Below are 26,999 nucleotides of genomic sequence, written 5' to 3'. Positions count from 1 at the left end.
CTAGTGTGTGCAATGGTGTCAGCATTTGGAGGCTAATTATGGGATGGGTCCACAGGTATGTCAGTCTCTATATGGTCCATCCTTTCCTCTCAGCTCCAAACTTTTTCTCTGTAACTCCTTCCATTGGTGCTTTTTTTCCCAATTCTAAGAGGGGCAAAATATCCACACTTTGGTTTTCATTCTTCTTGAGTTTCATGTGTTTTTAAAAAGGAGGACTTTTGGGATAGCATTGGAAATATAAATGAAATAAATACCCAAATTTTTTTTAATTAAAAAAAATGTATCTTATATCTTGGGTATTCTAAGTTTCTGGGCTAATATCCACTTCCCTGCATCCCTGGAATGAAATCTACTTGGTCAAAATGGATGATTGCTTTGATTCAGTTAGCGAGAATTTTATTGAGTATTTTTGCATCAAAAGTCATAAGGGAAATTGGTCTGAAGTTCTCTATCTTTGTTGGGTCTTTCTGTAGTTTAAGTATCAGAGTAATTGTGGCTTCAAAGAATGAATTTGGTAGAGTACCTTCTGCTTATATTTTGTGGAGTAGTTTGTGAAGAACTGGAATTAGATCTTTGAAGGTCTGGTAGAACTCTGCACTAAACCCTTCTGGTCCTGGGCTTTTTTTTTTTTTGGTTGGGAGACTATTAATGACTGCTTCTATTTCTTTAGGGGATATAGGCCTGTTTAGATCATTAACCTGATCTTGATTTCACTTTGGTACCTGGTATCTGTCTAGAAATTTGTCCATTTCATCCAGGTTTTCCAGTTTTGTTGAGTAAGGCCTTTTGTAGAAGGATCTAATGGTGTTTTGGATTTCTTCAGGAACTGCTGTTATGTCTCCCTTTTCATTTCTGATTATGTTAATTAGGATGCTGTCCCTATGCCCTCTAGTGAGTCTGGCTAAGGGTTTATTTGTCTTGTTAAATTTCTCAAAGAACCAGCTCCTCCTTTGGTTGATTCTTTGAATAGTTCTTGGTTCCATTTGGTTGATTTCGCCCCTGAGTTTGATTATTTCCTGCCATCTATTCCTCTTGGGTAAATTTGCTTCCCTTTGTTCTATAGCTTTTAGGTGTGTTGTCAAGCTACTAGTATGTGATCTCTCTAGTTTCTTTTTGGAGGCACTCAGAGCTATGAGTTTTCTTCTTAGAACTGCTTTCATTGTGTTCCATAAGTTTGAGTATGTTGTGGCTTCATTTTTATTATACCCTAAAAGTCTTTAATTTCTTTCTTTATTCCTTCCTTGACCAAGGTATCATTAGGAAGAGTGTTGTTCAGTTTCCACTTGAATATTGGCTTTCTATTATTTCTTTTGTTATTGAAGATCAGCCTTAGTCCATGGTGATCTCATAGGATGCATGGGACAATTTCAATATTTTGTATCTGTTGAAGCCTGTTTTGTGACTAATTATATGGTCAGTTTTGGCAAAGGTAACATGAGGTGCTGAGATGAAGGCATATCCATTTTTTTTAGGATAAAATGTTCTGTAGATATCCGTTAAATCCATTTGTTTCATAACTTCTTTTATTTTCACTGTGTCCCTGTTTCCATGATCTGTCCATTGATGAAAATGGTGTGTTGAAGTCTCCCACTATTATTGTGTGAGGTACAATGTGTTCTTTGAACTTTACTAAAGTGTCTTTAATGAATGTGGCTGCCCTTTCATTTGGAGCATAGATATTCAGAATTGAGAGTTCCTCTTGGAAGATTTTACCTTTGATGAGTATGAAGTGCACCTCCTTGTCTTTTTTGATAACTTTGGGTTGGAAGTCGATTTTATTCAATATTAGAATGGCTACTCTAGCTTGTTTCTTCAGACCATTTGCTTGGAAAATTGTTTTCCAGCCTTTTACTCTGAGGTAGTGTCTGTCTTTTTCCCTGAGATGGGTTTCCTGTAAGCAGCAAAATGTTGGGTCCTGTTTGTGTAGCCAGTCTGTTATTCTATGTCTTTTTATTGGGGAATTGAGTCCATTGATATTAAGAGATATTAAGGAAAAGTAATTGTTGCTTCCTATTATTTTTGTTGTTAGAGTTGACATTCTGTTCTTGTGACTGTCTTCCTTTAGGTTTGTTGAGGGATTACTTTCTTGCTTTTTCTAGGACATGGTTTCCATCCTTCTATTTTTTTTTTCTTTTATTATTCTTTGAAGGACTGGATTCGTAGAAAGATAATGTTTGAATTTTGGTTTTGTCGTGAAATACTTTGGTTTCTCCATCTATGTTAATTGAAATTTTGGCTGGGTATAGTAGCCTGGACTGCCATTTGTGTTCTCTTAGTTTCTGTATAACATCTGTCCAGGATCTTCTGGCTTTCATAGTCTCTGGTGAAAAGCCTGGTGTAATTTTGATAGGCCTGCCTTTATATGTTACTTGACTCTTTTCCCTTACTGCTTTTAATATTCTATCTTTATTTAGTGCATTTGTTGTTCTGATTATTATGTGTCAGGAGGAATTTTTTTTTGGTCCAGCCTATTTGGAGTTCTGTAGGCTTCTTGTATGTTCATGGACATCTCTTTCTTTAGGTTTGGGAAGTTTTCTTCTATAATTTTGTTGAAGATATTTGCTGGGCCTTTGAGTTGAAAATCTTCATTCTCATCTACTCCTATTATCCGTAGGTTTGGTCTTCTCATTGAGTCCTGGATTCCCTGGATGGTTTGAGTTAGGATCTTCTTGCATTTTCCATTTTCTTTGATTGTTGTGCCGATGTTCTCTATGGAATCTTCTGCATTTGAGATTCTCTCTTCCATCTCTTGTATTCTGTTGCTGATGCTCGCATCTATGGTTCCAGATTTCTTTCCTAGGGTTTCTATCTCCAGCGTTGCCTCACTTTGGGTTTTCCACATTGTGTCTATTTCCCTTTTTAGGTCTAGTATGGTTTTGTTCCTTTCCATCACCTGTTTGGATGTGTTTTCTTGTTTTTCTTTAAGGACTTCTACCTGTTTGGTTGTGTTTTCCTGTTTTTCTTTAAGGATTTGTAACTCTTTAGCAGTGCTCTCCTGTGCTTCTTTAAGTGAGTTATTAAAGTCCTTCTTGATGTCCTCTATCATCATCATGAGATATGCCTTCAAATCTGGGTCTAGCTTTTTATGTGTATTGTGGTGCCCAGGCTGAGGTGGGAGTGCTGGGTTCTGATTAAGGTGTGTGGTCTTGGTTTCTGTTAGTTAGATTCTTATGTCTGCCTTTCACCATCTGGTAATCTCTGGAGTCAGTTATTATAGTTGTCTCTGGTTAGAGCTTGTTCCTCTCGTGATTCTTTTATTTTCTACCAGCAGACCTGGGAGACTAGCTCTCTCCTGAGTTTTAGTGGTCAGAGCACTCTCTGCAGGCAAGCTTTCCTCTTTCAGGGAAGGTGCACAGATATCTGGCGTTGGGACTTGCCTTTGGGCAGAAGATGAAGGCCTGAAACAGTGCCTGTCTCAGAAGCTGCTAGGTTCTGGAGTCCACAATCTCACCTGTGCAGACTAGTCTCAGTGGCACCCAGAAACCAAGATGGCTCCCTCAAGTGCTCTGGTAAAGCCCTCCTGGGCAGGGCGGACACCTCTCCAGACTAGTCTTGGTGGAATACAGGAACCAAGATGTCTCCCTCAGGGATGATGCCTTTAATCCCAGCATTGTGCCTGGCCTGGCTTACCCAATGAGTCCCTGGCAAATACAAATCAGAGTGATGTACTGGCAAAGAAATAAATGTTGCTACTCTAGGTTAATCACGATGAAAAATAAACCTTCCTATGAATCTACACTGAAATAAACTGACATGAATTGATGTTGCTTAGCTATTCATTAAAAAAAATGGCAAAACTGTTAATATGACAACCTGTCAACCTGCCTGTACACATGTAAATATTTAGGATGTATACATTCATCTTGTGGTGTGTGTGTTTGTGTGTGTGTATGTGTGTGTGATATTTCAGGAATGGCATCAAATTATTACTTATATAATTGCTGCATACACATTATATGTGCATATTTAATTTACATACACTGAAGTTTCTCAATGTACAGGAGAGTTGCATCTGGCTAAGTTTCTTGTAAGTTGAAATGCTATGTAAAAAATGCATTTAACGCATCTAACCTCCTGATCTTTAGCTTCACAGCCCTCTCCTGCAGTGTTGACTGTTTACACTCATGACTGGTGGCTGATGAGGGTCTCTGGCGCTGCTGCAGCCCGCCTTGACAGTTATTATCACAGCTCCTGTCACTAGCCTGAAAAAAGCTTCATATTTAAAGTTTATAGTGTAGTTTTTCTGAATATGTGTCATGTTCTCATCATGGATCATGGAGGTGTCAAAAACTCATGCAGAACTGCTGGAAATTGGGGCTGTGTGCATGTGTGCACACATTCATGTAAGTAATTATGAAATGGAAAGAACCAAAACAAATTTAAGCAAATAGTTTTACAGTACATTCTAAAGGAACATGCTCAACGCATTTATGTAGCTACTTAGGATTTATTGTTAATTTATTTATTTTTCTGAGTTCAAAATGCACGTTAAATGGAATAGCTGCATTATTCAATAAATGAAATGGCAATATTTTGGACTAAAAATATAGGATAAAACAAATCCCTCATCATTATTTGTTGCATATTTTTAAAGTTTCATTAAACTCTAACTTGACATGAAACAAATTGCATATATATTTTTTAATGGTGGCGTTTGGTACATTAATTCATTTTCTGTTGTAATGTTTACAGAGGAAGGGGTTATTTTGTTTGTTCATTATCTTTTCTGGGATTTTTTTCCATAGGTTTGTCTAGCCAGGAACTTAAATCAACTCACAATAAATGGTTGAGGATAGGTGAGCAGACTCAGTAGGAAGAAGTGAATTCCCAGATGACCAGAAAGGCAAGATCCATTCAAGAGATCTCTACCATGAGTCCCTTCTCTTCACCCACCAGGCTCTGTCCACCCTGCCCCATCTCAGTAGGCTCTGTATGCCCACTCTCAATTCTACTAGGCTCTACCCTATTTCTCTGGTCCTTCCTTTTCCCCAGGGGCTGTTGGCCGCCTGCCCAAAGGACAAAGGAAGCAGAGTTGAAAGACAGGGTTCAGACAGCTAATGAGCACAACAGGAATGGCAGACATCTAGGATCAGCTTCAGAGAGGCAGCTTAGCTTTATTCAGGGTGAACCAAGGGCTATATAGGTTATGGAAAGGGGGTAGGGGTTTCCAGGATGCCTATGTATCATTTGCTGGAGCTTAGGGTGCTAGGAATACCTCATTTGCATGAAGGGGCATTCCATAAATTCCAGGTGCTTGCTGGGCAGGAGAAAGGAAGTTGAACCTATAATCTCACCAAGGACTACAAGACATTCCTCAGGTAGAGAATCAGGTAGAGAAGAGGAAGTCCCATTAAGTAAAGGTAGTCCTCCATCTTGAGCAAAGTTCAAAAAAGCTGTGCAGACATGGAGGACTGCAATTTTTAATAGTAGGATCCAATATAATTCCACACCTCATTCCATTAATCTCTGCACCCCAAGAAAGCCACATTGGGCAACTAAGTCTCTGATGACTGAACTCATTCAAACCATAGCAAAGTCACACAGATCCCCAGGAATAATTCAGTCCTTTTTAAAGCTTCTTGTATTCTTCTGAGCCTGCCCTCCCCTTTTCTTCCTTCTTAATCATTCACACGCCACACAACCACCTAATTCTCTAAGCAACAACCATGTGCCTTTGTATAATCCATGACACCTTTATACCTGTATCTTAAAGAAATTATGCAATGCCTATTACTTTTCTGGTCTCTTCATAAATTCTTTTGAAATTAGTACTAAATGTATTTGTAAGTAGAATTCCATTGTATAGCTACACCTTAATTTAAGATAAATTGTATTCTGTTTGTTATTGTTTTTATTAGTAAAATATAATATGGTACAAATAGAGCACTGAAAACCAGGGTATTTGAAATGTTTAACAAATGATGCAAACATTTATTGAAACAAAATTTAAACTTGTATTGCCTTTTAGGCATTCAATTAAACCTTTAACCTAACCTAACCTTATCCTTTTTACCCATGATTTTAAAGAAGAAAAAAATTCTATCTATCTATCTATCTATCTATCTATCTATCTATCTATCTATTTATCTATCTGTCTATCTATCTATCTACCATCTATCTATTTTGTGGTTTTCATTATTTTTATTAGGTATTTTCTTTATTTACATTTCAAATGTTATCCCCTTTCTTAGTTTCCCCTCCAAAAATCCCCTATCCCCTTCCCCCTCCCCCTGCTCACCAACCCACCCACTACAGCTTCCTGGCCCTGGCATTCACCTATACTGGGGCATAGAACCTTCACAGGACCAAGGGCCTCTTCTTCCATTGATGACCGACTAGGCCATCCTCTGCTACATATGCAGCTAGAGCCATGAGTCCCACCACATGCTTTCTTTGATTGGTGATTTAGTTCCAGGGAGCTCTGGGGGTACTGGTTAGTTCATATTGTTGTTCCTCTTAGGGGACTGCAAACCCCTTCAGCTTGGGTACTTTCTCTAGGTCCTTCATTGGGGACCCTGTGCTCCATCCAATGGATGGCTGTGAGCATTCTCTTCTGTATTTTTCAGGCACTGGCAGACTCCAGAAGCTCAGAATACCCAAGATACAATTTGCAAAACACATGAAACTCGAGAAGAAGGAAGAACAAAGTGAGGATTCTTTGATCCTTCTTAGAAGGGGAACAGAATACCCATGGAAGGAGGTACTGAGACAAAGTTTGAGGCAGAGACTGAAGGAATGACCACCCAGAGACTGCCCCACCTGTGGATCCATTCAATAAATTGTACATTTATTATTGTGCATATATGATGTTTATGTGGGGGGGGGGCATGGACAGATGAACCATGGAAGTCAGAGGACATGTTTGTGGGGTCAGTTCTCTCTTCACATCTTTGTGGTCTCCATGGATCACACTCAGGTCCTTCGGCTGTGGTAGCAAGTATATTCTCCACTGATCCATTTGGCCAGCCCCACCTCAATTTGATATCTATCTACTTGATGATAGAAGTTGTCTTCATTTCCTTATTATTAAGAAAGCCTCTTTCCTAAGGTATATACATATATTAGCGTGTAGAGGAGAGCATCAGACAAGGATGATCACCATTATTTCCTCTTGAGTTCTGTCCATTCTCTTTACCAATGGCTGTTTATTCTTAGACCTCCCTTTGCTCATATAAACCTGTCATTTTATGTGTCCAGTCTCTTAATAAGGACACAGGCCAAATTTAAAGTGGTCTCATGACAATGGCCTCATTTTAATTTGTCATCCCATTATAAGCCCTGTTCCAGTACACAGTCCTATTCTGATGGCCTGCCAGTTAAGATGTTCACTACTCATAATACAAAGAGCCAGGATCCAGTCTTTAACACATGCCTTTGTGGAGGTAGCAAGGAATGGCCTGGTAGACAGAATATAAGATATATGTGGGATTGTTTTGCTCAAGTTACCACTTTTTGATATAACTTCACATTTCTGCCAGATCCAGTTGTCTGCTTCCAACAACTCTCACTGATGAAAAGAGACAAAGATTAACTCTGAGCTAATTGTGGACTTGCTAGCTCCTTGTAGCACCAGACTATTTAAAGTTCTTGGTTCTTGTTGTTGTTTTAGAACACTTATACAGTTGGCATGCATGTGATCTCAGCAGATCCACTGTTTTTATGTCATGATAAAACTAACCTGAATCACGACTAATATTGTTTACCTACTGTTACATTACTAGAATTACCTCAGGATTTCTGGGTCTATGTTAACACACTTCAGTTTCTACATGCTGTTATAATCTATGCTGTCTTTATTTTTAAATGAATTTCTCTTAGGGAGCATGTGTTTCATTATGCCTTTTATTAAATGTGTTATTCTTTCCTTCCTAATTGGGTACATTTTAATTATTCATGTGATTTGACTAAGACATGTAAACTTTCATTTGTCTTCTGTTTTTATTTGTATAACATTAATAATTTTCATGATTCCATTTGAGGATCACCAACTGTAACACCTTTTATAATTATTTCTTTGCAGCTTTCACTATACACGTTAATGTCATCACATACAGCTTTTAAGTATTCACTCACTGTTTGATATAGTACTACCATACAAGAACATGACAAGCCTGTATTTCCAACTTTGTCTCAAAAGCTGTCCCCCAATTTTTGATATGATCTACTTCTATATATGTTATAAACATAATTCAACACTTTTATTATTTGCATCTAAAGATTCAATTTTAATTTGAAGATATTTAAAGAAAGAACAATACAAATAAAACACAACCTTCCTCTCTTAACATTCCTACTGTTCATTGCTTCTCTCTATAGAGATGTATTTTCAGCTGCTGTTTCATTCCTACAGCTTGAGGACATTTTTTAAAGATTTATCTTTATTTTGTTATTTATGGATATCTTCACACAGTGAATGTCACCTGTGTAGAGATGCAGTTGTTGGACAGAAGTGAGTGTCAGATCTCTTGGAGCTGGAATTTCAGCTGTTTGAGGATCACCTGACAGAGGCACCAGAACCAAATTGAGTCCTCTGGAAGAGCAAGCATTCAGCATTTTTACCTACTGACCCATCTCTACCATCTCTACTGATGGGATTTTAAGCCCACCTCTTTGTATTTAGAGCTGTGTTTAGACTTGATACTATGAAAATCTCTATGCACCTTCACTTCTGAATGTTTACAGAGCAAAGTCCACCAAATGACATTCTGTCTCTGGATATATAGATACTCTTCATCTGTCTTTAACTAGAATAGCTTTAGATGTAACATTGATTATTGCTTGTCCTTGCTGCTTTGTTGATGTGGCTTTTAAATTTTACTGTTATCCTTGGTTCGGAGTGATTTAATGAGCATTGAAGTGTTGAGTGTCTTGATCACATAGGTGTAAACTTATTCATCTCATTTGAAAAAACGTACAGCCATTATGTTATGGAGTATTGTACTTCTTCTCAGTTATACCAGCTATATACGTCATCCTGATATTGTCCCATAGGATGCTGATGGTCTGTTTGTTTCATACTCACTTTGCAACATTTAATACTGCACTAGAATGCAGAAGCTGTGCTTGGAATGGCGTGACCTTTGAAAGAATGACTGTCTAGTTATCATTGTTTCCAGAGCATTGCTCTGTCTAGGACTAACCATTCCATAGTGTTATGGCTGGTCTCTCCTGAACATGTCAAGTAATATAGCTTTTAGCACTCTAGAAGTAAGAGTTTTACATCTCAGAGAGTAAGTACTCTTGGGCTTACGAACACTGCAAGGACCATTCTTATGTGTTGTAGGTTTTATCTTTTTCTACACCTCAGGTCACTTCCTCAGATGCTTGTGCCATTCAAATGAAGACTGAAGAAGGATTCAAAGTCCTCAAAGGTTCTCTTGGTAAAGCTCTTTCCTCTCTAACACTCTGCCATATACATTCCTCAGCCTTAAGCTTGCCAGATAGATATTTCTCCAGAACTCAGATTTCCAGGGATCCCCTGCACACAGTAGGTGGGAAATTTCTGCAGATCATTCACAGGGAGGTCTGCTTTTCACCTCATGTGTTTTCCCCAAGGGATTGTTTTGTTTGTTTTTTGTTTGTTTGTTTGTTTTGATATGCTCAACATGAAATAAAACGTATTACTATTTCTCTAGTTTCCTCAGGTGTGTGGAAAGATAACTTGGATTCTGGATCAAAACAAAAATCTCCCAGGGATACCTGGTGTATTTATTAAACACTTTTTGTTGTTTCTCTGAAGGAATTTCTTACCATTCAATAGTGACTTCTTAACAATTCATCTTGTAACCTGCTTTCCAACTTGACAGTACTGAGACGTATGCCTATATGGGGCAGTAAGAGTTCAATTTTATGGGTGGTGCTGGTGCAGCAATGGATAAGAAGGGTTGGGGGACCAGAGAGGCCCTTCTAGATTGTGAGACCCTATTTGCTCCTGGGTGTGTGTGTTGGGGGGCAGGGATGGTGGAAAGAGTTATTAACAAATTGCAATCTGAGAAATAGAGACCTGACCCTCTTCAGATGTCTACCCTCTTGATCCTATACATTAGGCCTCCAGAAGAGAGACAAATAAATATCTATGACTTATAACTACTGATACAGGTTAACATCTTATCGCAGTTCAATGGAGTAAGACAGAACACAGAGTGCAAACAGTCATGTCCAACCATGAAATCTTCAGTGCAAATATCATTTAAGAATAAACTGCCAAAGGTCATTGTCCTGTTCAGTAACTGGAAAATAAATGCAATCTTCTCATTAATCCACATATTCCCAGCACCTGCAGCTGTGTTCACACAGAGAAAACACATGAAGAATCAACATTGTGCAGAATAAAAAAGTAATGGCAGATTAAAAACTGAGAATGCCCTTACAAATTTTAAATAAAGTTTTTAAATAAGTTTGTTCCACAATACTGTGATTTAAGAGTAAGTAAGAAAATTTTAATGCTTTTCCTGCCTGTATCATATGAGGATAACATATTATCCTAGCCTCCTTGGAAAAATCTCAAATTCATTCATTCATTCATTCATTCATTCATTCATTCATTCATTTGTTTACTTGTTTATTATGGGTATGATTATTTTGCCTGCATGTATGTATATATACTGCTTTTCTTATGAATGGTTAGTGTCCATGGGAGACAAAAGAAGGTTTCAGTTAGAGAAAGTTACAAGCTGCTGTCTGAGTACTGGGAAAGAAAGCTAGGTCCTCTGAAATGCATCCATTGCTCTTAGTTACTGAGCCATCTCTCCAGTCCCCAAAGCTAATTTCTCAAACTCAGGTAACAATACAGGTAGAAAGTGTGTCAGGAGCAAAACTCCACAGCACTTCTGTAATAGGGTAACATTGTCTAGTGTAATGGACTAAGACAGGACACAATGTGCAAACATCTATGTCCTGCCCTGAAATCTTCTGCTAATGTCCCTGGGGATACCTGCTTGTGGACAAATTTGCTAACAATTGTAGTGGGTTGGATTCATGCAGCTTGTAGTCTGCTTTAAGAGCTGACCACCAAGATTTTGAGTCTGCACTTAACCTACAGGACTGTGCTCTGAGTTAATCCTAACTGATAAAGATGCCTGCAGCTAGTAATTGGGGAGAAGAGACATGGGAATTGTTTGTGTTTCCCTGAGGTTAGAGTCCTTGAGGAGGGGGAGAAAAAAGTAGCAGCCAGGGGATAAAGAAGAGATGCCGGGGGAGAAGAGAACCACCATGGAAGAGGAAGAATCTGCAGGCTAGAGGAGGAGAGCCACAATGGTATGGTTAAGTCATAGAAATGTGGCCATGTGGGCTAGCCATATGAAGTTAAGAACAGCCCCCAGTGGAACACAGAAATTAGTAAGTAATAATTTGGAGTGCTGGTAGGAAAATGGATTCTAATAGCATGGAAGGTAGGAAGCTGCCCAGCTATTTGTGCTGCTTAAGGCATATTTAAAATATAAAGACTGAGTGTTTGTACGTGTGTGTGTGTGTGTGTGTGTGTGTGTGTGTGTGTGTGTGTGTGTGTGTTTCATCAGGGAACATAAATGATCAAAGGCAGGAAGGAATCCCATGCTGGGCTTTATTAAAAATTATTTTACAACATACAATATTTTAATGCATGGGGGGGGAGCAGTCACTCTAATCAGAGCAAATCACAAAAGCCAATCATTGCCATATTTATACCAAAACACTGTCATTTTTCAAGCTCCTTTAAGAACAGAAAGATGCAGAGGACGAGAACCACAGTCTGCTTCAAAGCCTGAAGCAGAAATCCCAACAACCAAGTGGCAGGACGCCGAACAGTGATGCTCTGAGAATGGGATTACTCCAAAGAGTAGGCTCCACAGAGTACTGAAGCAACACATCGAACCCCACTGATGTGACAATACAAATAAAATCACATGTCAATCAAGTATATATTTTAAAAGTGCACAAACCTTTCCTTCTAATAAATACAGTGCTTGGAACTATTTGACCAGAAAAACTGTACTGTTTCAGACCGTTCAGTAATGATGTTAAGAACAGAGTTGCCATAATTATGATGGAAGTCTTATTCAGCGATTAACACTGTAAATGTTCCTTAGGTACCTATAAATGGTAACTATTAATTGTACTCAAAGTGCAGGAACCGGAATGCATGTGTGAGTCTAAGTTAGATTATATGTGCACATTTTAATAAGCCCTTAAATATATTTGTGATATGACAACTAAGAAGAGTAGATGTGAGTGATTTCTTAGAGCAAGAACATGTAGATTTATTGCTCTTCACATACCAAGTATGTCTGTACAGAAGAAGTTTGCTTTTCCTTTTGTGTCTGAGCGCATATCACATGATTACATTGCTCAAGGAGGCAGTGGAGTGTCAGATTCCCCAGAGTTGGTATTATAGGCAGATTCTGTCTACCTTAAATGGGTTTAGGGAACCTAACTTAGGTCCTCTGGAGGAGTTAGGAGTGCTCTTTATCACTGAGCATCTTCTTTGGCCTTCAAATATGTATTAAGGCCCACTTCAATTTAAGACATTTTAGAAAGAGGAAAGGAGTTCATTTCTACGCCTCAAATCATCTCCCAAGTGACTTCATTATGTGCCATTAATGATTGCTTTTAGCCTGTAAGTATCTATGTGAAGTTGTAGCCCAAAGGTGCTTAGGTTTGTATTAATGCTTGTGGCAGAGTTACACTGGCAATTTGCTGTAATTTTATAGTGTGTACCTTGGCGGTTTTAAGTCTTTTGTGGATCTTTTCTGTGTGCTCAAATATCTGCAGCCAGATGAAGCAGAAAGTGCCACTGTAGGTACAGAAGACAAAGATGACAGGCTGAGCTACACTGTGGCCAATGGATGTTGACTGCTGAGGCGAAATGGACTAATAGCAATGTAATGTGTGTGTGCTGCGTATCTTAAGGAAAGGTAAACCCTACTGACCGAAGGATTGTGGCAGTTATCCAAACGAGTGACTCTCCTGAGGTTGACAAGAAAACTCTGGAAGAAAGATCCACTGTCATTGAATAAATCTTCTAGGGAGGACCCTTCTCCAGCACACCCCTGCAGGAACAGGAAGTAGTATGAGAAGAGGATCTATTGAAGACTGTATATGTATAGAACTGGCTTTCAAGGAGGGCTACACAGTCTACCACTGTACACTCCACCTTGAATATCCCCACTGATATGGAATAGCTTGTACCTGTAAAAAAGTTACAGCCAGTGGCAGATATGTATATGTAATATATAACACTTAAATATTCACACAAATATAAACCAATATGAAATGATTACATTTTCATATCCAGAGCTAGGAAGATGGCTCAGGGAGTAAAGGGCTGGCTGTATAAGCACAAGGGCCTGAGGTGAAATCTCCAGCACCCATATGAAACCAGGCATAAAGATGAACATCTTGTATCTGGAGTCTTGGACAGGAGAAAGAGGCAGATCCCTAGAGGTCATGAGTCAGCCAGCAAGCCAGCTCAACACCATTGCATACACTAGCAAGATTTTGTTGAAAGGACCCAGATATAGCTGTCTCCTGTGAGACTATGCCAGGACCTAGCAAGCACAGAAGTGGATGCTCACAGTCAGCTATTGAATGGACCACAGGGCCCCCAATGGAGGAACTAGAGAAAGCACCCAAGGAACTAAAGGGAACTGCAACCCTATAGGTGGAACAACATTCTGAACTAACCAGTACCCGGGAGCTCTTGTCTCTAGCTGCACATGTATCAAAAGATGGTCTAGTCGGCCATCACTGCAAAGAGAGGCCCATTGGACTTGCAAACTTTATATGCCCCAGTACAGGGGAACGCCAGGGTCAAAAAGGGAGAGTGGGTGGGTAGGGGAGTAGGGGGGTGGGTATGGGGGACTTTTGGTATAGCATTGGAAATGTAAATGAGCTAAATACCTAATAAAATATGGAAAAAAGAAAAAAAAAGAGTCTCAATGAGATACTGTCTTAAAAATGAGGTGAGCATTAAACACATCAGTGTTAAATATTGATCTCTACTTGAGGAAAGAGAGAGAGAGAACAGAGACAGACAGAGACAGAGACTGACAAAGAAAAGAGAGGGAGACAGAGAAACAGGAAGAGACAGACAGAAACAGACACAGACACAGACACAGACACAGACACAGACACAGACACAGACACAGACACAGACACAGACACAGACACAGACACAGAAAAGAAGAGAAAATGCTATGCATACCTTCCACATGTGTACATAAATGGTGATTCTATACATACAACACACAAACACACACACACACACACACACTGCATATAAAGTATTTCCATCTATGTTTTCTCTTTCTTATCACTGAATCCCTCATGCCTCTTGGTCTAATGAATTTCCCTATTTGAATTCAGCATCATAAATATTGATATCCCTCACAATCCCTCAGTGTAGTAAAAGGCTGAAGTGGTGGAACACCAAATAGTTCCAAGGACACACCCTATGTCAGTTTCTTCTTATCTCCTGGAGAGCCATCTCAGAATTAGCAAACTCACCAATTTCCTTATTCTGCTCTAGAATGTACCATATACCAAGCTGCTCTAGAAGGTACTGTGTGTGAATATTGAGTTGATCTTCATATGAAACCTATGTCTTGTTTTAATATGGGATTTGAATCTTGATAGACTTCTACAAAGCACTTAGCAGTTTGACTTGTCATCAAAATATCAACATAAATTTGAAGGTCACATTTCACACACAAATATTAGGGTTGTTATCTGCAGTGCTTGCCAAGTAATCAGCTTTTAGGTAGTGATGGGACACCAAAGATACTAATTTCATTAATGGGTCAGTCTGTGGATGAACACAGTCGAATGGACAATGATGACATAAGAATTATCACACAAGTCATTGGGAGCAGTGCCTTTCAATGGTACATCTTATCTCTAGTCATTCACATCCTCCCTCCCCCCTCTCCCCTCTCCCCTCTCCCCTCTCCCCTCTCCCCTCCTCTCCCCTCCTCTCCCCTCCTCTCCCCTCCTCTCCCCTCTCCCCTCCTCTCCCCTCTCCCCTCCTCTCCCCTCTCCCCTCCTCTCCCCTCTCCCCTCTCCCTGTCCCTCTCCCTCTCTCTGTCCCTGTCCCTGTCCCTGTCCCTGTCCCTGTCCCTGTCCCTCTCCCTCTCCCTCTCCCTCTCCCTCTCCCTCTCCCTCTCCCTCTCCCTCTCCCTCTCCTCCTCCTCTATTTCCTTTCCATCCTTCTCCTTTTCCTTGAGAAAATATAGTGAGTACCTGATCTCCATCATGCCCATCACCTACCATTCTCTTTCCTGGCTGCAGGCATAAGCACACTGCACCCAGACATCTCTGAAACCACGAGACCAGTTCACCCGTTCTTCTCTTTACTTCTGTCACACATTCTGTTATAGTCATGACAAATGAACACAGTAAGCAAAGCATGTATTTTCTCATATGTCAGCTCTCCATTAGGTTGCCTCCTGCAAACGACTTACTCCATCAAGAAGCATGTTCAGCATCTTCTCATGAACTCCTCCTCATCCTCAGCATCTTCTGCATGAGTTACATTTGGCTCTGCACATCCCAGCTAATGATCCGATTAGCAGTGGATCTCATATATTATCACTTGCCCTGTTACTTTTCACTCAAAAGAAAATGTAAAAGGGACATTTCTGTCTTGTATTTGATCAGTTTGATAATGCTTGCCATTTCAGGTTGTTAAAAGACATCCATTTCCTTTGCATGAGTATTTTTGTGATGTACATGCATGTATAAACACTTGCTTGAGGAGGCCTGAGGTTGATGCCAGGTATCTTCCTTCATTCCTGCCCAATTTACTTACTGAGTGAACGTCTCTTGATAACTCTGCAGCTTGGTAATTCTAGTTAGCTAGTAGGCTACTGTGACTACTAGTATTGGGCACTGGAGATCTGAGCTTAAAGTCTTCCTGCTTACAAGACTAGTGTTTTATCCACTGGACCATCTCTCCAGGCCTATATTAGTTGATGCTTAGTATTAAACAATGGCACATACACATTGAGGGCTTGATACACATATAAATTGTTCACAACAAAGGATAGTGCCTGCCCAGGAGCCTAACTCATTTTATTTTCTTCTTCTTGGCTCTAGTTTTTCCTTTTCTCCTAACATTGCTCCTGAGTCGTGTTTCCCAGAATTCATGCTGGAACAAGAAAACTGATTGAGAACATTATAATGATAAGAAACTACCCCCCCCCCGCCAATGAACGGTGACTCTTGAGGATAGAGCATCCCAAGAATGGGTCATTATCCTGACAGTAAGAATATTATAGAAGCAGGCATTACCACACTTGAATCACAAGGCTCTCTCCAGGAAAGATCTGTGAGGACAAGACCTTTACAGTTCCTTGAAGCATCTGTACTGGGATAAGCACTCCAAACTCACTCTGCCCATGGCCTCTTGCCCCACTTATCCCTCCATTTAACTGTAGATCTTAAGCCAGGGCTCTGGAGATGGACTTGAGAGCTCCCTGGAGTCCTTTAGCTCTTTATGTGCCAATCTGGCCATATAGATTAAATGTCCTTTCAGCCCTTCTGCCATTATTCATGGCTGTAAGTGGAGCACTGGGACAAATAGAAGAATCCAGTCTGTTGATTTGCCCAAACCTAGCAAGGGCTTTTTTTCTTTTCTTTTTTCTTTTTCTCTAAAACTAGTTCCAGTAAAACTACAGAATTTTATAAAGATACTTATTCAATTCCTACCGAAGCATGATAGTCACTATGAAAACTACTGACCAACATACAAGCATTTATACAGACTCATTCTTAGGAAAAAAGCTTCTAAAATCATTTGACTATATATGGCTGTAATATGTAAGGAAGTTTCATATAAAATTCAGTCAACAATCCCTTTTAGGAATCTCTAGAGAAAGAATATTTTCAACCATGAAAACACTAAACTTTAAAATATTTATTAATATATATGCTTATCACAAAACATCCTTTGAATCACATTTACTCAGGTGTAAGGAACAGCTTCAGAGTCCGACATTTGACCTTTCCTTGTCATTCTTTCACAATCTTTTTGCACCCAAAGAAGGTCTTGTCTGGTACTCTTTTATCCTCTGGAAATTCCAAACTAGATAAACATAGAAGTTACACAGTTGTCTCTAATCCTATACTTGAGTTGACCACTTGCTAAATGGGTAAAAATGCATTCTATATGAGCATTTAGAATAAAGGTAGAGATAATTGTGTAGTTATACCAATAATGTCTAATGTCTGACTATGTAAGAGGACAGAAAATAATGACCTGAAATATGAGGGAGATGCAGATAAGATATGTTTCAAAATTTGTCCTGTTTTGTACAAGCATCATTTTGACCTGAAACTATAGACAGAAGTTCTGAAAATATAGCATAATTTTCTGTCTCTGTCTGTCTGTCTGTCTCTCCCTCTCTCTCTCCTTCCCTCGCTCTCTCCCTCCCTCCCAAGTTCCTCACCTCTGTCTCTTCTAGGATAACACTATCTACATTCTGCCCCCAGCAGAGAGGACACTAAGTAAGATCTGCGCAATTAACTTTCTTTTTCTTAGTTCACTGATTTCTGCAATTGCTACCTCACACCTTGCCTCCTCCCTCATTCCAGGTAGGTATGTCTTCATCGGAAGTGATAGCTTTGAGAGTTATATTATAGGTTTCTCTTGCACATTCCTACGTGCCTAGATCAGAGTTGCTCTCTCATTAATCAGGATTTGATTACAGGTCATTCTGGGTAAAAGATTTAACTTATGCCACTACTACAGTTATTACCAGAATTAAGTATAGCTTTTATACCTCAAGGAGAGGAGGCTTAGTGGGAAAGACCCTGATTTGGGGCTGCTAATGTGATGAAGATGAAAGAGGAGCAAGTACACCTGCATCTCTTGATCAACAGCTTTCCCACAGAGGGAAGTAGATGGGGACAGAAGGCGATTTGCTGAGTAAGAGATTTTCTCTCCCTTTTCTTCTAAGGATTATGCCAATTGAACTGCCCTAGTTTTTTCTTTTGTTAACTAGGTCACTTTTGAATTTAGCATGCGTTGCAGTGATTGGGTCATAGAAACAAGGGGGAAAAAGAAAAAGAAAAAAAGAAACTTCTGTTGCAAAAGGAAAAGCCATGAACTATTATGGTTCTTCTGTAAATCTAGGAAAAAGATTTGTCAGTTAAGATTAAACCATCTGCTTCGGTTCTCTTCTGAGTTCATAACACTAAGTCATGGGATAGGGGGTAAATAAAGCCACTAAAATTGAATCCTTAGGAACAACCCCAAAAGGAATATTAGACTGCACTGTAGCTGACTCTTTGAAGGTCTTCACAACACCTTGATAAGGTAAATAGTATCACCTTTATTTTTCAAGTGAAGACTAAACCAGATAGGTTAGCCGATTGCCCGGGGTTTCATAACTAACAAGGAAATGCAATACTACTCTAAAATTGCTACTAATAGTAGGAAATGACATTTTAAGACTTGAAGAAGTATTTATCAAAGGTCTGGCCTGGTAATGACAATGTTACCCTGGGAACTGATATGTAAAATGCAGATAAAATCATGCAAAAGACATTGCTGAGGTATAGCATAACTAACTAAATATATAACCTACAAATATGCTCTTGTGGAAAAGCTTGACCTTGTTCTTGGATTCAATAGGAAGACTGTTGGAGAAGCTGGCTGAGATAAATATCACCTAAAGATACATCAAATTAGAGGATTAGAGTTTAAAGTATAAAGTATGGATAAAAGCATATTTAACAACAGTGTCAGGGTTTTATCCTGGGGTCAATGTTTACGAACATGTATAATTGTCCTTTTAGCTCCATAAGTGGACAAAGACTGGCAGCTATCCATTATCAATTTGAAGCCCTGATACCAACAGGCAACCCATCTCAAAAGGGACATTGTATGCACAAAATCTATTTAGTGTGCTTTAGGCATATCATTTACAAATATTTACATCTAATTAGACTGGATACATATTCAGTTAAGCTAACAGTACAGAGCGTATGTACTCTTTTTTGTTTTTTTGAAAATATAAAATATTACCAAGGCCTGGGTAGGATGCCATGTGCATATATCCTTATGACCCCAAGAGTGGAGGAAGAAGGATTGCAAGCTTTAACTAGCCTGATGTACAACGTGAGCACACCTCTGCCTAATAGAATATATAATGGGATATTATCAAACAAACCTCGCCTTATTTTATTACATATTTTCTATTGCATTAGCATCAATTTACTATTGTGAAAAAAAATATCTATTATCTGCAGCTTCTTCTACTCTCTGACACTCTAAACCTGTAGGCTACAAACTTGGCTCTAGTTATCTTGATAATTATCTTCTTCCTATTTAGAATTGTGATTTTGATGTGATATAGATATTTTAAAACTTAAAAAAATTAGTCTGATGCTGTTTTGTTATATTGTATTTTCCTGGGTGTGATTTGTTTCTGTTTAGTCTTTTCTGTTGAAGTCATTTAAATGAATTTCATGTTGATATTATCTTAGAACTTTTCTAATATGTCATTTAGATAACTTACATATATTAGAAATCCATTAAAATATGATAAAATACATTTTTTTAAATTTTGGAGAGCAAAGATATAATATATACAAATAAGAAAAAACTACCACTATGGTTCACAGAAACAAAATAGTTCCCCTCAAATATGAGAGAGAGCACACTCTCTTGCTACAACCAAAGACCCATGAGGACATTTTATTTCTTGAGATTAATTTACCCATTAAAAAAAGGAAGAAGAATTTTATTTTTAATTGTGAATATATGTATATTTCTATGTGTGGGTATGCACACATGAGTGCAGTTGCCAGAAGTAGCCAGAAGAGGGCATCAGAGTTTCTAGAGTTAGAGTTAAAGATGATTGCAAGTCATCTGACCTGGGTACTGAGCACCAAATTCAGAACTTCTTCAAGAGCAGAGTACCATCTCTTCATCATTTTAAGTGGGGCCATTTAAAAAATATTTAGACTTGTTTTGTTCTTACAGGGTCTTGTGCAGTAACTCATGCTGGTCTTGAACTCTGGATCCACCTTGCAGAACATACAGAGCTGTGGCTTCCCCAGGGTTGAGAAGACAGCCAAGGGTCACTGTATTTGAGTCTGGAAAGATGTCCTTATTCATCAAATTTTACAAATAAATAACCACGAATCATAATCTAGATGAATTCTGGTACCGAGGAGAAAGATATGCTGTTTCTTGAATATAGGATATAAAAGTGATTTACTTGGATACATGAAATAAAAACTAAACAAGTTGCAATGTTTAATTAGTACTAACTAATTAATTCTATCCAATCTCTCTTAATGTCTCCAGCAAATTCCCTCCTAGATGCATGCTGGTGTCACAATCTTTTACCCTTGGAAGCTTATCCTCAGCAATTGATGCTTAGATGCTTCCAGGATCTGGGAGACCCTGATGAACAAAGCTCCCCTGCCCCTTGTGAGTGATTCTAAGCTGTATTTATAAATTCTGTTGAGGAACAGATTATTCTTATACTCTAATAACTGACACAGTAGTGGGTTGGTCTGATGCTACTTGTATTCTAATGCTAGTGTTTCCTCACATCCTGGATACCTCAGCAATGAGAGTCCACATGTAGATGTTATATAACCTTTCCCTCAAATTATTTCTGATTGGTAAATAAAGATGTGACAGCCAATAGTTAGGTAGAGGAGACCTCGGTTGAGTGTAGGGTTCCTGGGCTTGGGGAGCAGAGGAGAAACACAAGGGAAGAAGAAGGTGGAGAAGGAGAAGCCACCAGGGGCTATGTGAATTCAAGAAAGCATGGCCAAGAGGGCTGGCCATTCCGAGTTAAGAGCAGCCCAGATGAAACATAGGATGTAAAAATTTTGACCACGAATGTACACAGAACCACAGAGAACAGTATAAGATATTGGGAGTGTGAGAGATGTTGAGGTAGCACAGTGAATAAGGATGCTTGCTAAGTCTTAGGACTTGAGACCACTTCTGAGAATGCACAATAAAGAAGAGAACTGAGCCCTGCAAGTTATCATCCGAATTCTGTATGTGTGCTCTAAAAGGTATGTGCACACACACATAAACACACACACACACACACACAACTTTGTAACATGATAATGTTTATGATATGGAAAATTTTTTTAAAAAAAGGAAAGAAATTGTCAGGTAGTTCTTTCAACTGGCCTTGTACTTTCTGGACAGTAGGATAATTTAGTCCTGTGTCAAGGTAAGATGATATGAAGCTTGACTAAGTGTGAAAGGCTTTTTTTTTTCTTTTCCAAGAAGAAATCTTTTTAAAGACCCTCTCTTAGGAGGTCACAAGAGAAAGAACATGGGGCACAGTGTCCTATGGTTGTGCAACAAATAAACCAGTTGGAGCAAAGCTCAGAAAACTGTGTGTCCTACAAACAAACCACTGTTCTCAGAATAACTGGGAAAGAACAGGAACAATAGACCAGGGTCACTGCTGATAAATTTCATTTCTATCCATGAACCCATGTCAGTAATAAAATACAAAGCTGGTGTTTATCTTGCTAAATTCTATTATAACATCAGCGGGTCATGTCAACATGATTCTTAGTCATAATGTAATTGAAGGAAGGTTATTAATGCCAGCTGGTGTCGATCATCTCAGTTAATTTCAGAAAAGAAATGATATTTACTTTGGTTAAATTGAATTTCTTTCAGGAGGAGTTGGACTGTTGATGAAAAGGTGAGTTTACTGCAGATTCTTCTACTTGGTTCTACATCTCCTTAACCTCTCTCCAAGTCCCGTGGAAAGTCAGAGAACAAAAGTCATAGAAAGTGCTCCAACTTTCAGAAATCATAAATGAAAATAGACAAAAGTTTCTGGAAGCCCAAGGATTGGAGAGGTGGGGAGAAGGTATCTGTTGAATCAGAGAGACCAGAGAACCATGAAGACCACATTTAAATGGATCATAAGGACACACCCTAGGTACCAAACAGCACTTTCCCTAGAGACTAGATTGAGCCACAATTGCATATATTCAATTATTCTTTGTCCTATAATTTAGCAATTTCATACCCTGCAACCTAATAAAATGATGTCTAAAACTAGGGTCAATTAGTCCTATGTCATTGGGAAATTTTAGCATCTACACACAGCTTGTAATAGTAATAACTTTTAGGGAATAAAATGATTGAGGGATTCATAGTAAATAGGGACAGACACTTGGCATACAAATGTGTGCATCTGCGCACACATGTCTGTCTTAGTATACCTGTCTATGCACACGGCAAAGTACATGCATGTGATCACATATATGACAGTGTAGGAATGAGAATAGTATGTTTACATTTAGTAATAATAATTGTACTGGCTAGTTTTGTGTCAACTTGACACAGCTGGAGATATCACAGAGAAAGGAGCTTCAGTTGAGGAAATGCCTCCAAGAGATCCAACTGTAAGGCATTTTCTCGATTAGTGATCAAGGGGGAAAGGCCCCTTGTGGGTGGGACCATCTCTGGGCTGGTAGTCTTGGATTCTATAAGAGAGCAGGCTGAGCAAGCCAGTGGAGGCAAGCCAGTAAAGAACATCCCTCTATGGCCTCTGCATCGGCTCTTGCTTCCTGACCTGCTTGAGTTCCAGTCCTGACTTCCTTGGTGATGAACAGCAGTATGGAAGTGTAAGCCGAATAAACCCTTTTCTCCCCAACTTGCTTCTTGGTCATGATGTTTGTGCAGGAATAGAAACCCTGACTAAGACAAATTGGTACCAGCAGAGTGGGGTATTCCTGTGACAACCTGACCAATATTTTGGGGAGGACTGTGGAAGGACTTTGGAACTTTGGGCTTGAAGATCCATTTGTTGTTAAGAGTTCTGTCAGATGTTGTGTAGGAGCTTGGAAGATAATGTTGAGAACGGTGCAGAAGATGGAGGTCTGGTTTGTGAAATTTCAGAGGGAAAAATTAAAGACTCTTTTCAGGGCCATTGCTGTTTTGATTGTGAAGATTCTGTAGTTCTGGTTAGCTGGGGCTGAAGAATCAGCTGTGATTAACAAGATACCAGAACTACTAAAGCAAAAACTTTGCATTACTGGGACTATTGATGCTGGTTAGCTGGAGCTAAGAAATTAGCGGTGATTAAGAAGAGACCAGCATCATTGAGGTGACATCTTCTGGGAAGTGTTTTCTGAAAGCACAAAGAGGCTGTGTTCCAGAGATAGCCAAGGTTGTATTCCTGCTGCAGCAGGACTTGGTAATATGTAAGAGTCACCCAGGTGGTACTGGTTTTGAAGGCATGAAGGGGTCACACACAGCAGCTGAGGCTCGGCACTGTGAGAGGCCATGAAAGGCCATTGGTGAAGGTGCAGCCTCAGTTGCAATTGAAGGCCCAGGACTGGAGGGGTCATGCAGTGTTTTGGAGATGCCAGTACCATGAGATGACCACCAATAGCAGCAGCAGCAGTGGAGTACATGCATCTGGACCATAGAAGACAACACATGTGCTACAAAGGGCATGGCTAGAGAAGTGACCCAAGCCCTTGGAGGAGTCCAGAAGATCGTGAGTTGGATCCCAGACATGGGACGGTTGGAGATTGATTTTTGCTTTGATTGACTGTGCCCTGATATTTTCCCTCTTGAAGGAAGAAACTGTTTTAGTGGAGCCCACAGATAAGAGAGTTTTAATTGTAAAAAGACTTTGGATTTTAAAAGAGATGGATATTTTAAAGAAATTGAAATTTTAAGAATATGTAAAGACTGTGGGACTTTTAAAGTTATTTAGATCTTGGGATGAATAAGATTGTAAGGGTTGAGGCTTACTAGTGATGTTTTTGTGTGTCAAGTTGACAAGGGGTCAATTGTACTGGCTAGTTTTGTGTCAACTTGACACAGCTGGAGATATCACAGAGAAAGGAGCTTCAGTTGAGGAAATGCCTCCAAGAGATCCAACTGTAAGGCATTTTCTCAATTAGTGATCAAGGGGGAAAGGCCCCTTGTGGGTGGTACCATCTCTGGGCTGGTAGTCTTGGATTCTATAAGAGAGCAGGCTGAGCAAGCCAGTGGAGGCAAGCCAGTAAAGAACATCCCTCTATGGCCTCTGCATCAGCTCCTGCTTTCTGACCTGCTTGAGTTCCAGTCCTGACTTCCTTGGTGATGAACAGCAGTTTGGAAGTGTAAGCCGAATAAACCCTTTTCTCCCCAACTTGCTTCTTGGTCATGATGTTTGTGCAGGAATAGAAACCCTGACTAAGACAATAATAGAGGGTATAGCTTTACTTTCTTACTCCTTAAGAGCAGGGCAGGCCTTATTTAAATGTTATCTTCAGTTTGTCTCAAAATGGGCTCACATCTCAGGAACATCTGATATCGAACAGGAACAGGCAAAAAGTCTAATTTAGGAGCAGGATGGACTCTTTTCACTTTGCTCCAGGAAACTTCTCAGACATTGGTGGGGAGGAGGGAAGCTGAGAGAACTCCAGGACCTTTCTTCCTATGCAACACTTTTACAGAAGGGATCCCTGAAAATATGTGTCTGAAGGAAGTCATCAGGGACCATACAGAAGAGAATTGGCTCTAGAAGGATAGGGTGGCTTTCTACAATGTCAGATAATTAAAGACAATGTTTCATCTCCAGCACAAAACACAGCCAAAGTCCTTCAGCATACAGGATGGAGAAAAGAAAGTCAAAGCTTGTTTTGAAAATGTGTAAGTTCATGAAATCTTGCATTATTTATCACTGGTTTGTACTTCTCTTTTTCTCTTGAAAACTCTCATTAAATGGCTCTGAAAAATTAAAATAAATCTGCATTCAAATTGTTCAGTAGAAGTTAGTATTTCAATATCATCTGAAGATCATAGGTGAAGGAGAGTATTAATAACACAGTTGGTGCTAGAATAATCTCAATGTCCAGAAGTCTAAAATGTTTACCAAAGCAATGGAACTCAGAGTTGGTACTACTGCAAGGTGGTGGAATATTACAGGTGAGGTTCATTGGGGGAAGGTGGGTTGTTGGAGAATCCCATTGTGGAAAATCTTGGGAATCCAGCTTCCTCCTGGCTGTTCTTACCACCAAGTTACCATGCAACGAGCACCTCCTGTCACAGGCTCCTGCCACAAAGCATACCTCACTTCAGGCTACAAATCAACAGGGCCAACAGCCATGGGTCAAAGTCTCTAAAGCATAAGCCAAAATGGATATTTACCAAATTAATTATTCTGCTTCCTTTGTATCAGTTCCTTAATTGATTTCTGTTTGATACTCAACAGGATAAAGAAAAAAAGGCACGGTGTGCAGCTCACTTCTGTGTCATGGTCCCATTAGGGTGATTGCTCATGTTAGACATGAACATTTAGTCCAATCACAAAAGATGATTGGACTAAATGTTCATGTCATATCATGTGTGTCATATTGGATACACATGATATGCACTCACTGATAAGTGGATATTAGCCCAGAAACTTAGAATATCCAAGATACAATATGCAAAACACATGAAACTCAAGAAGAAGGAAGACCAAAGTGTGGATACTTCGTTCCTTCTTAGAATGGGGAACAAAATACCCATGGAAGGAGTTACAGAGACAAAGTTCACAGCTGAGATGGAAGGAAGGACCATCCAGAGACTGCCCCACCTCGGGATCCATTCTATAAACAACCACCAAACCCAGACACTATTGCATATGCCAGCAAGATTTTGTTGACAGGACCCTGATACTGCTATCTCTCCTGAGGTTATGCCAGTGCCTGGCAAATACTGAAGTGGATGCTCACAGTCATCTATAGGATGAAACACAGGGTCCCCAGTGAAGGAGCTAGAGAAAGTACCCAAGGAGCTAAAGGGGTCTGCAACCCTATAGGAGGAATAACAATATGAACTAACCAGTACTCCCCGGAGCTTGTGTCTCTAGTTGAATATGTAGCAGAGGATGGCCTAATTGGCCATCAATGGGAAGAGAGGCCCTTGGTCTTGTGAAGATTATATGCCCCAGTACAGAGGAATTCCAGGGCCAGGAAGCTGGAGTGGTTGGGTTGGAGAGCAGGGCAGGGGGTGGGGTGTAGAGGACATTTGGAGAGGAAACTAGCAAAGGGGATAGTATCTGAAATGTAAATGAAGAAAATATCTAATTAATAATAAAGAACTTAGTCAAGTTTACTTCAGTGTGTTTAGGCTCTTGCTAGGAAGTTGGGACATGCCTTGTTCTTGATGCTCTGCTTGAAAGTTTGGGGTAATGATAAGCATCCTGAAAATGTCCATGCCCATTTCTACAGTGCAGGAAGGGGGGCCCAAAGATAGAAAGAGGCAACCAGAGGGACACCAGAGAAATACTGTTAGAGGCCAAACCAATTGGCCTCAAAACCTAAGTACGCTCCAATCTTACTGAAGACAAAATTATTTTACTATCTACGCATTTACACAGGGTCTCTTATTATTTACAAGAGGGAGCATCTTAAATATTTTAAAAAAGCATTTTTGATACCAAATTTTAATATTGGTAAGTTTACCATATACCATATATACCATCATCGAACTGCCAAGCTTTTTTAGTATTAATGGTCAATGCGCCAAAATGGCAAACAATGTCCTCTAAAGGGATAAAATATATCCTTACTAACCAAGAATTTTGCTGTTGAATGGCTTTAAAATAATGAAAATGTCTCTCCCTATAATTTCTAACAGAAATACTCCATCCACACAACAATAGCAAATAAACCTAAAGGATCAGAAATTTAATGTATTTCTGCTATTTCTGCCATGTCAAAATTTGCACTATAATGGTGAAATACACAGAGGCTAAAAATAAGTGTAAATGAGACCCATTCCATGGACAAACACCAATCTGTGATACTATTAATGATTGCAGACAGGAACCTAGCATAACTGTCCTCTGAGAGGCTCTACCCAGCAGTGGACAGAAACAGATGCAGATACTCTCAGTTAAACATTGGATGGCCCTTGGTGAGTCTTGTGGAAGAGTTGCAGGGAAGGATTGAGAACTCTGAAGGGGAAAGGAACTCCACAGAAAGGCCAACAAAACTAGTCTGGACCCTTGGGGACTCTCAGAGGCTAAACCACCAAC

General features: G+C 39.5%; 1 protein-coding gene across 14 annotated transcripts in view; it reads right to left on the bottom strand.

The window, feature by feature from the left end:
* Nucleotides 1-26,999, bottom strand: part of Pcdh15 (protocadherin 15) — a 1,553,555-nt gene that overhangs the window by 985,020 nt on the left and 541,536 nt on the right. The window contains exon 4 of one of the 14 annotated variants that reach the window (XR_001779429.2): nucleotides 12,906-13,025. The exons of the other annotated variants lie outside the window; for them this stretch is intronic. The gene's annotated coding sequence lies outside the window, so the exon portion shown is untranslated. The remainder of the gene's footprint in view (nucleotides 1-12,905; nucleotides 13,026-26,999) is intronic. 14 annotated transcript variants of the gene reach the window in all.

The sequence above is a fragment of the Mus musculus genome, chromosome 10 (genome assembly GCF_000001635.26).
Source record: "Mus musculus strain C57BL/6J chromosome 10, GRCm38.p6 C57BL/6J".
Taxonomy (NCBI): Eukaryota; Metazoa; Chordata; class Mammalia; order Rodentia; family Muridae; genus Mus; species Mus musculus.
The sequence above is the reverse complement of the archived record's forward strand: the minus strand, read 5'-3'. Positions and strand labels throughout refer to the sequence as shown.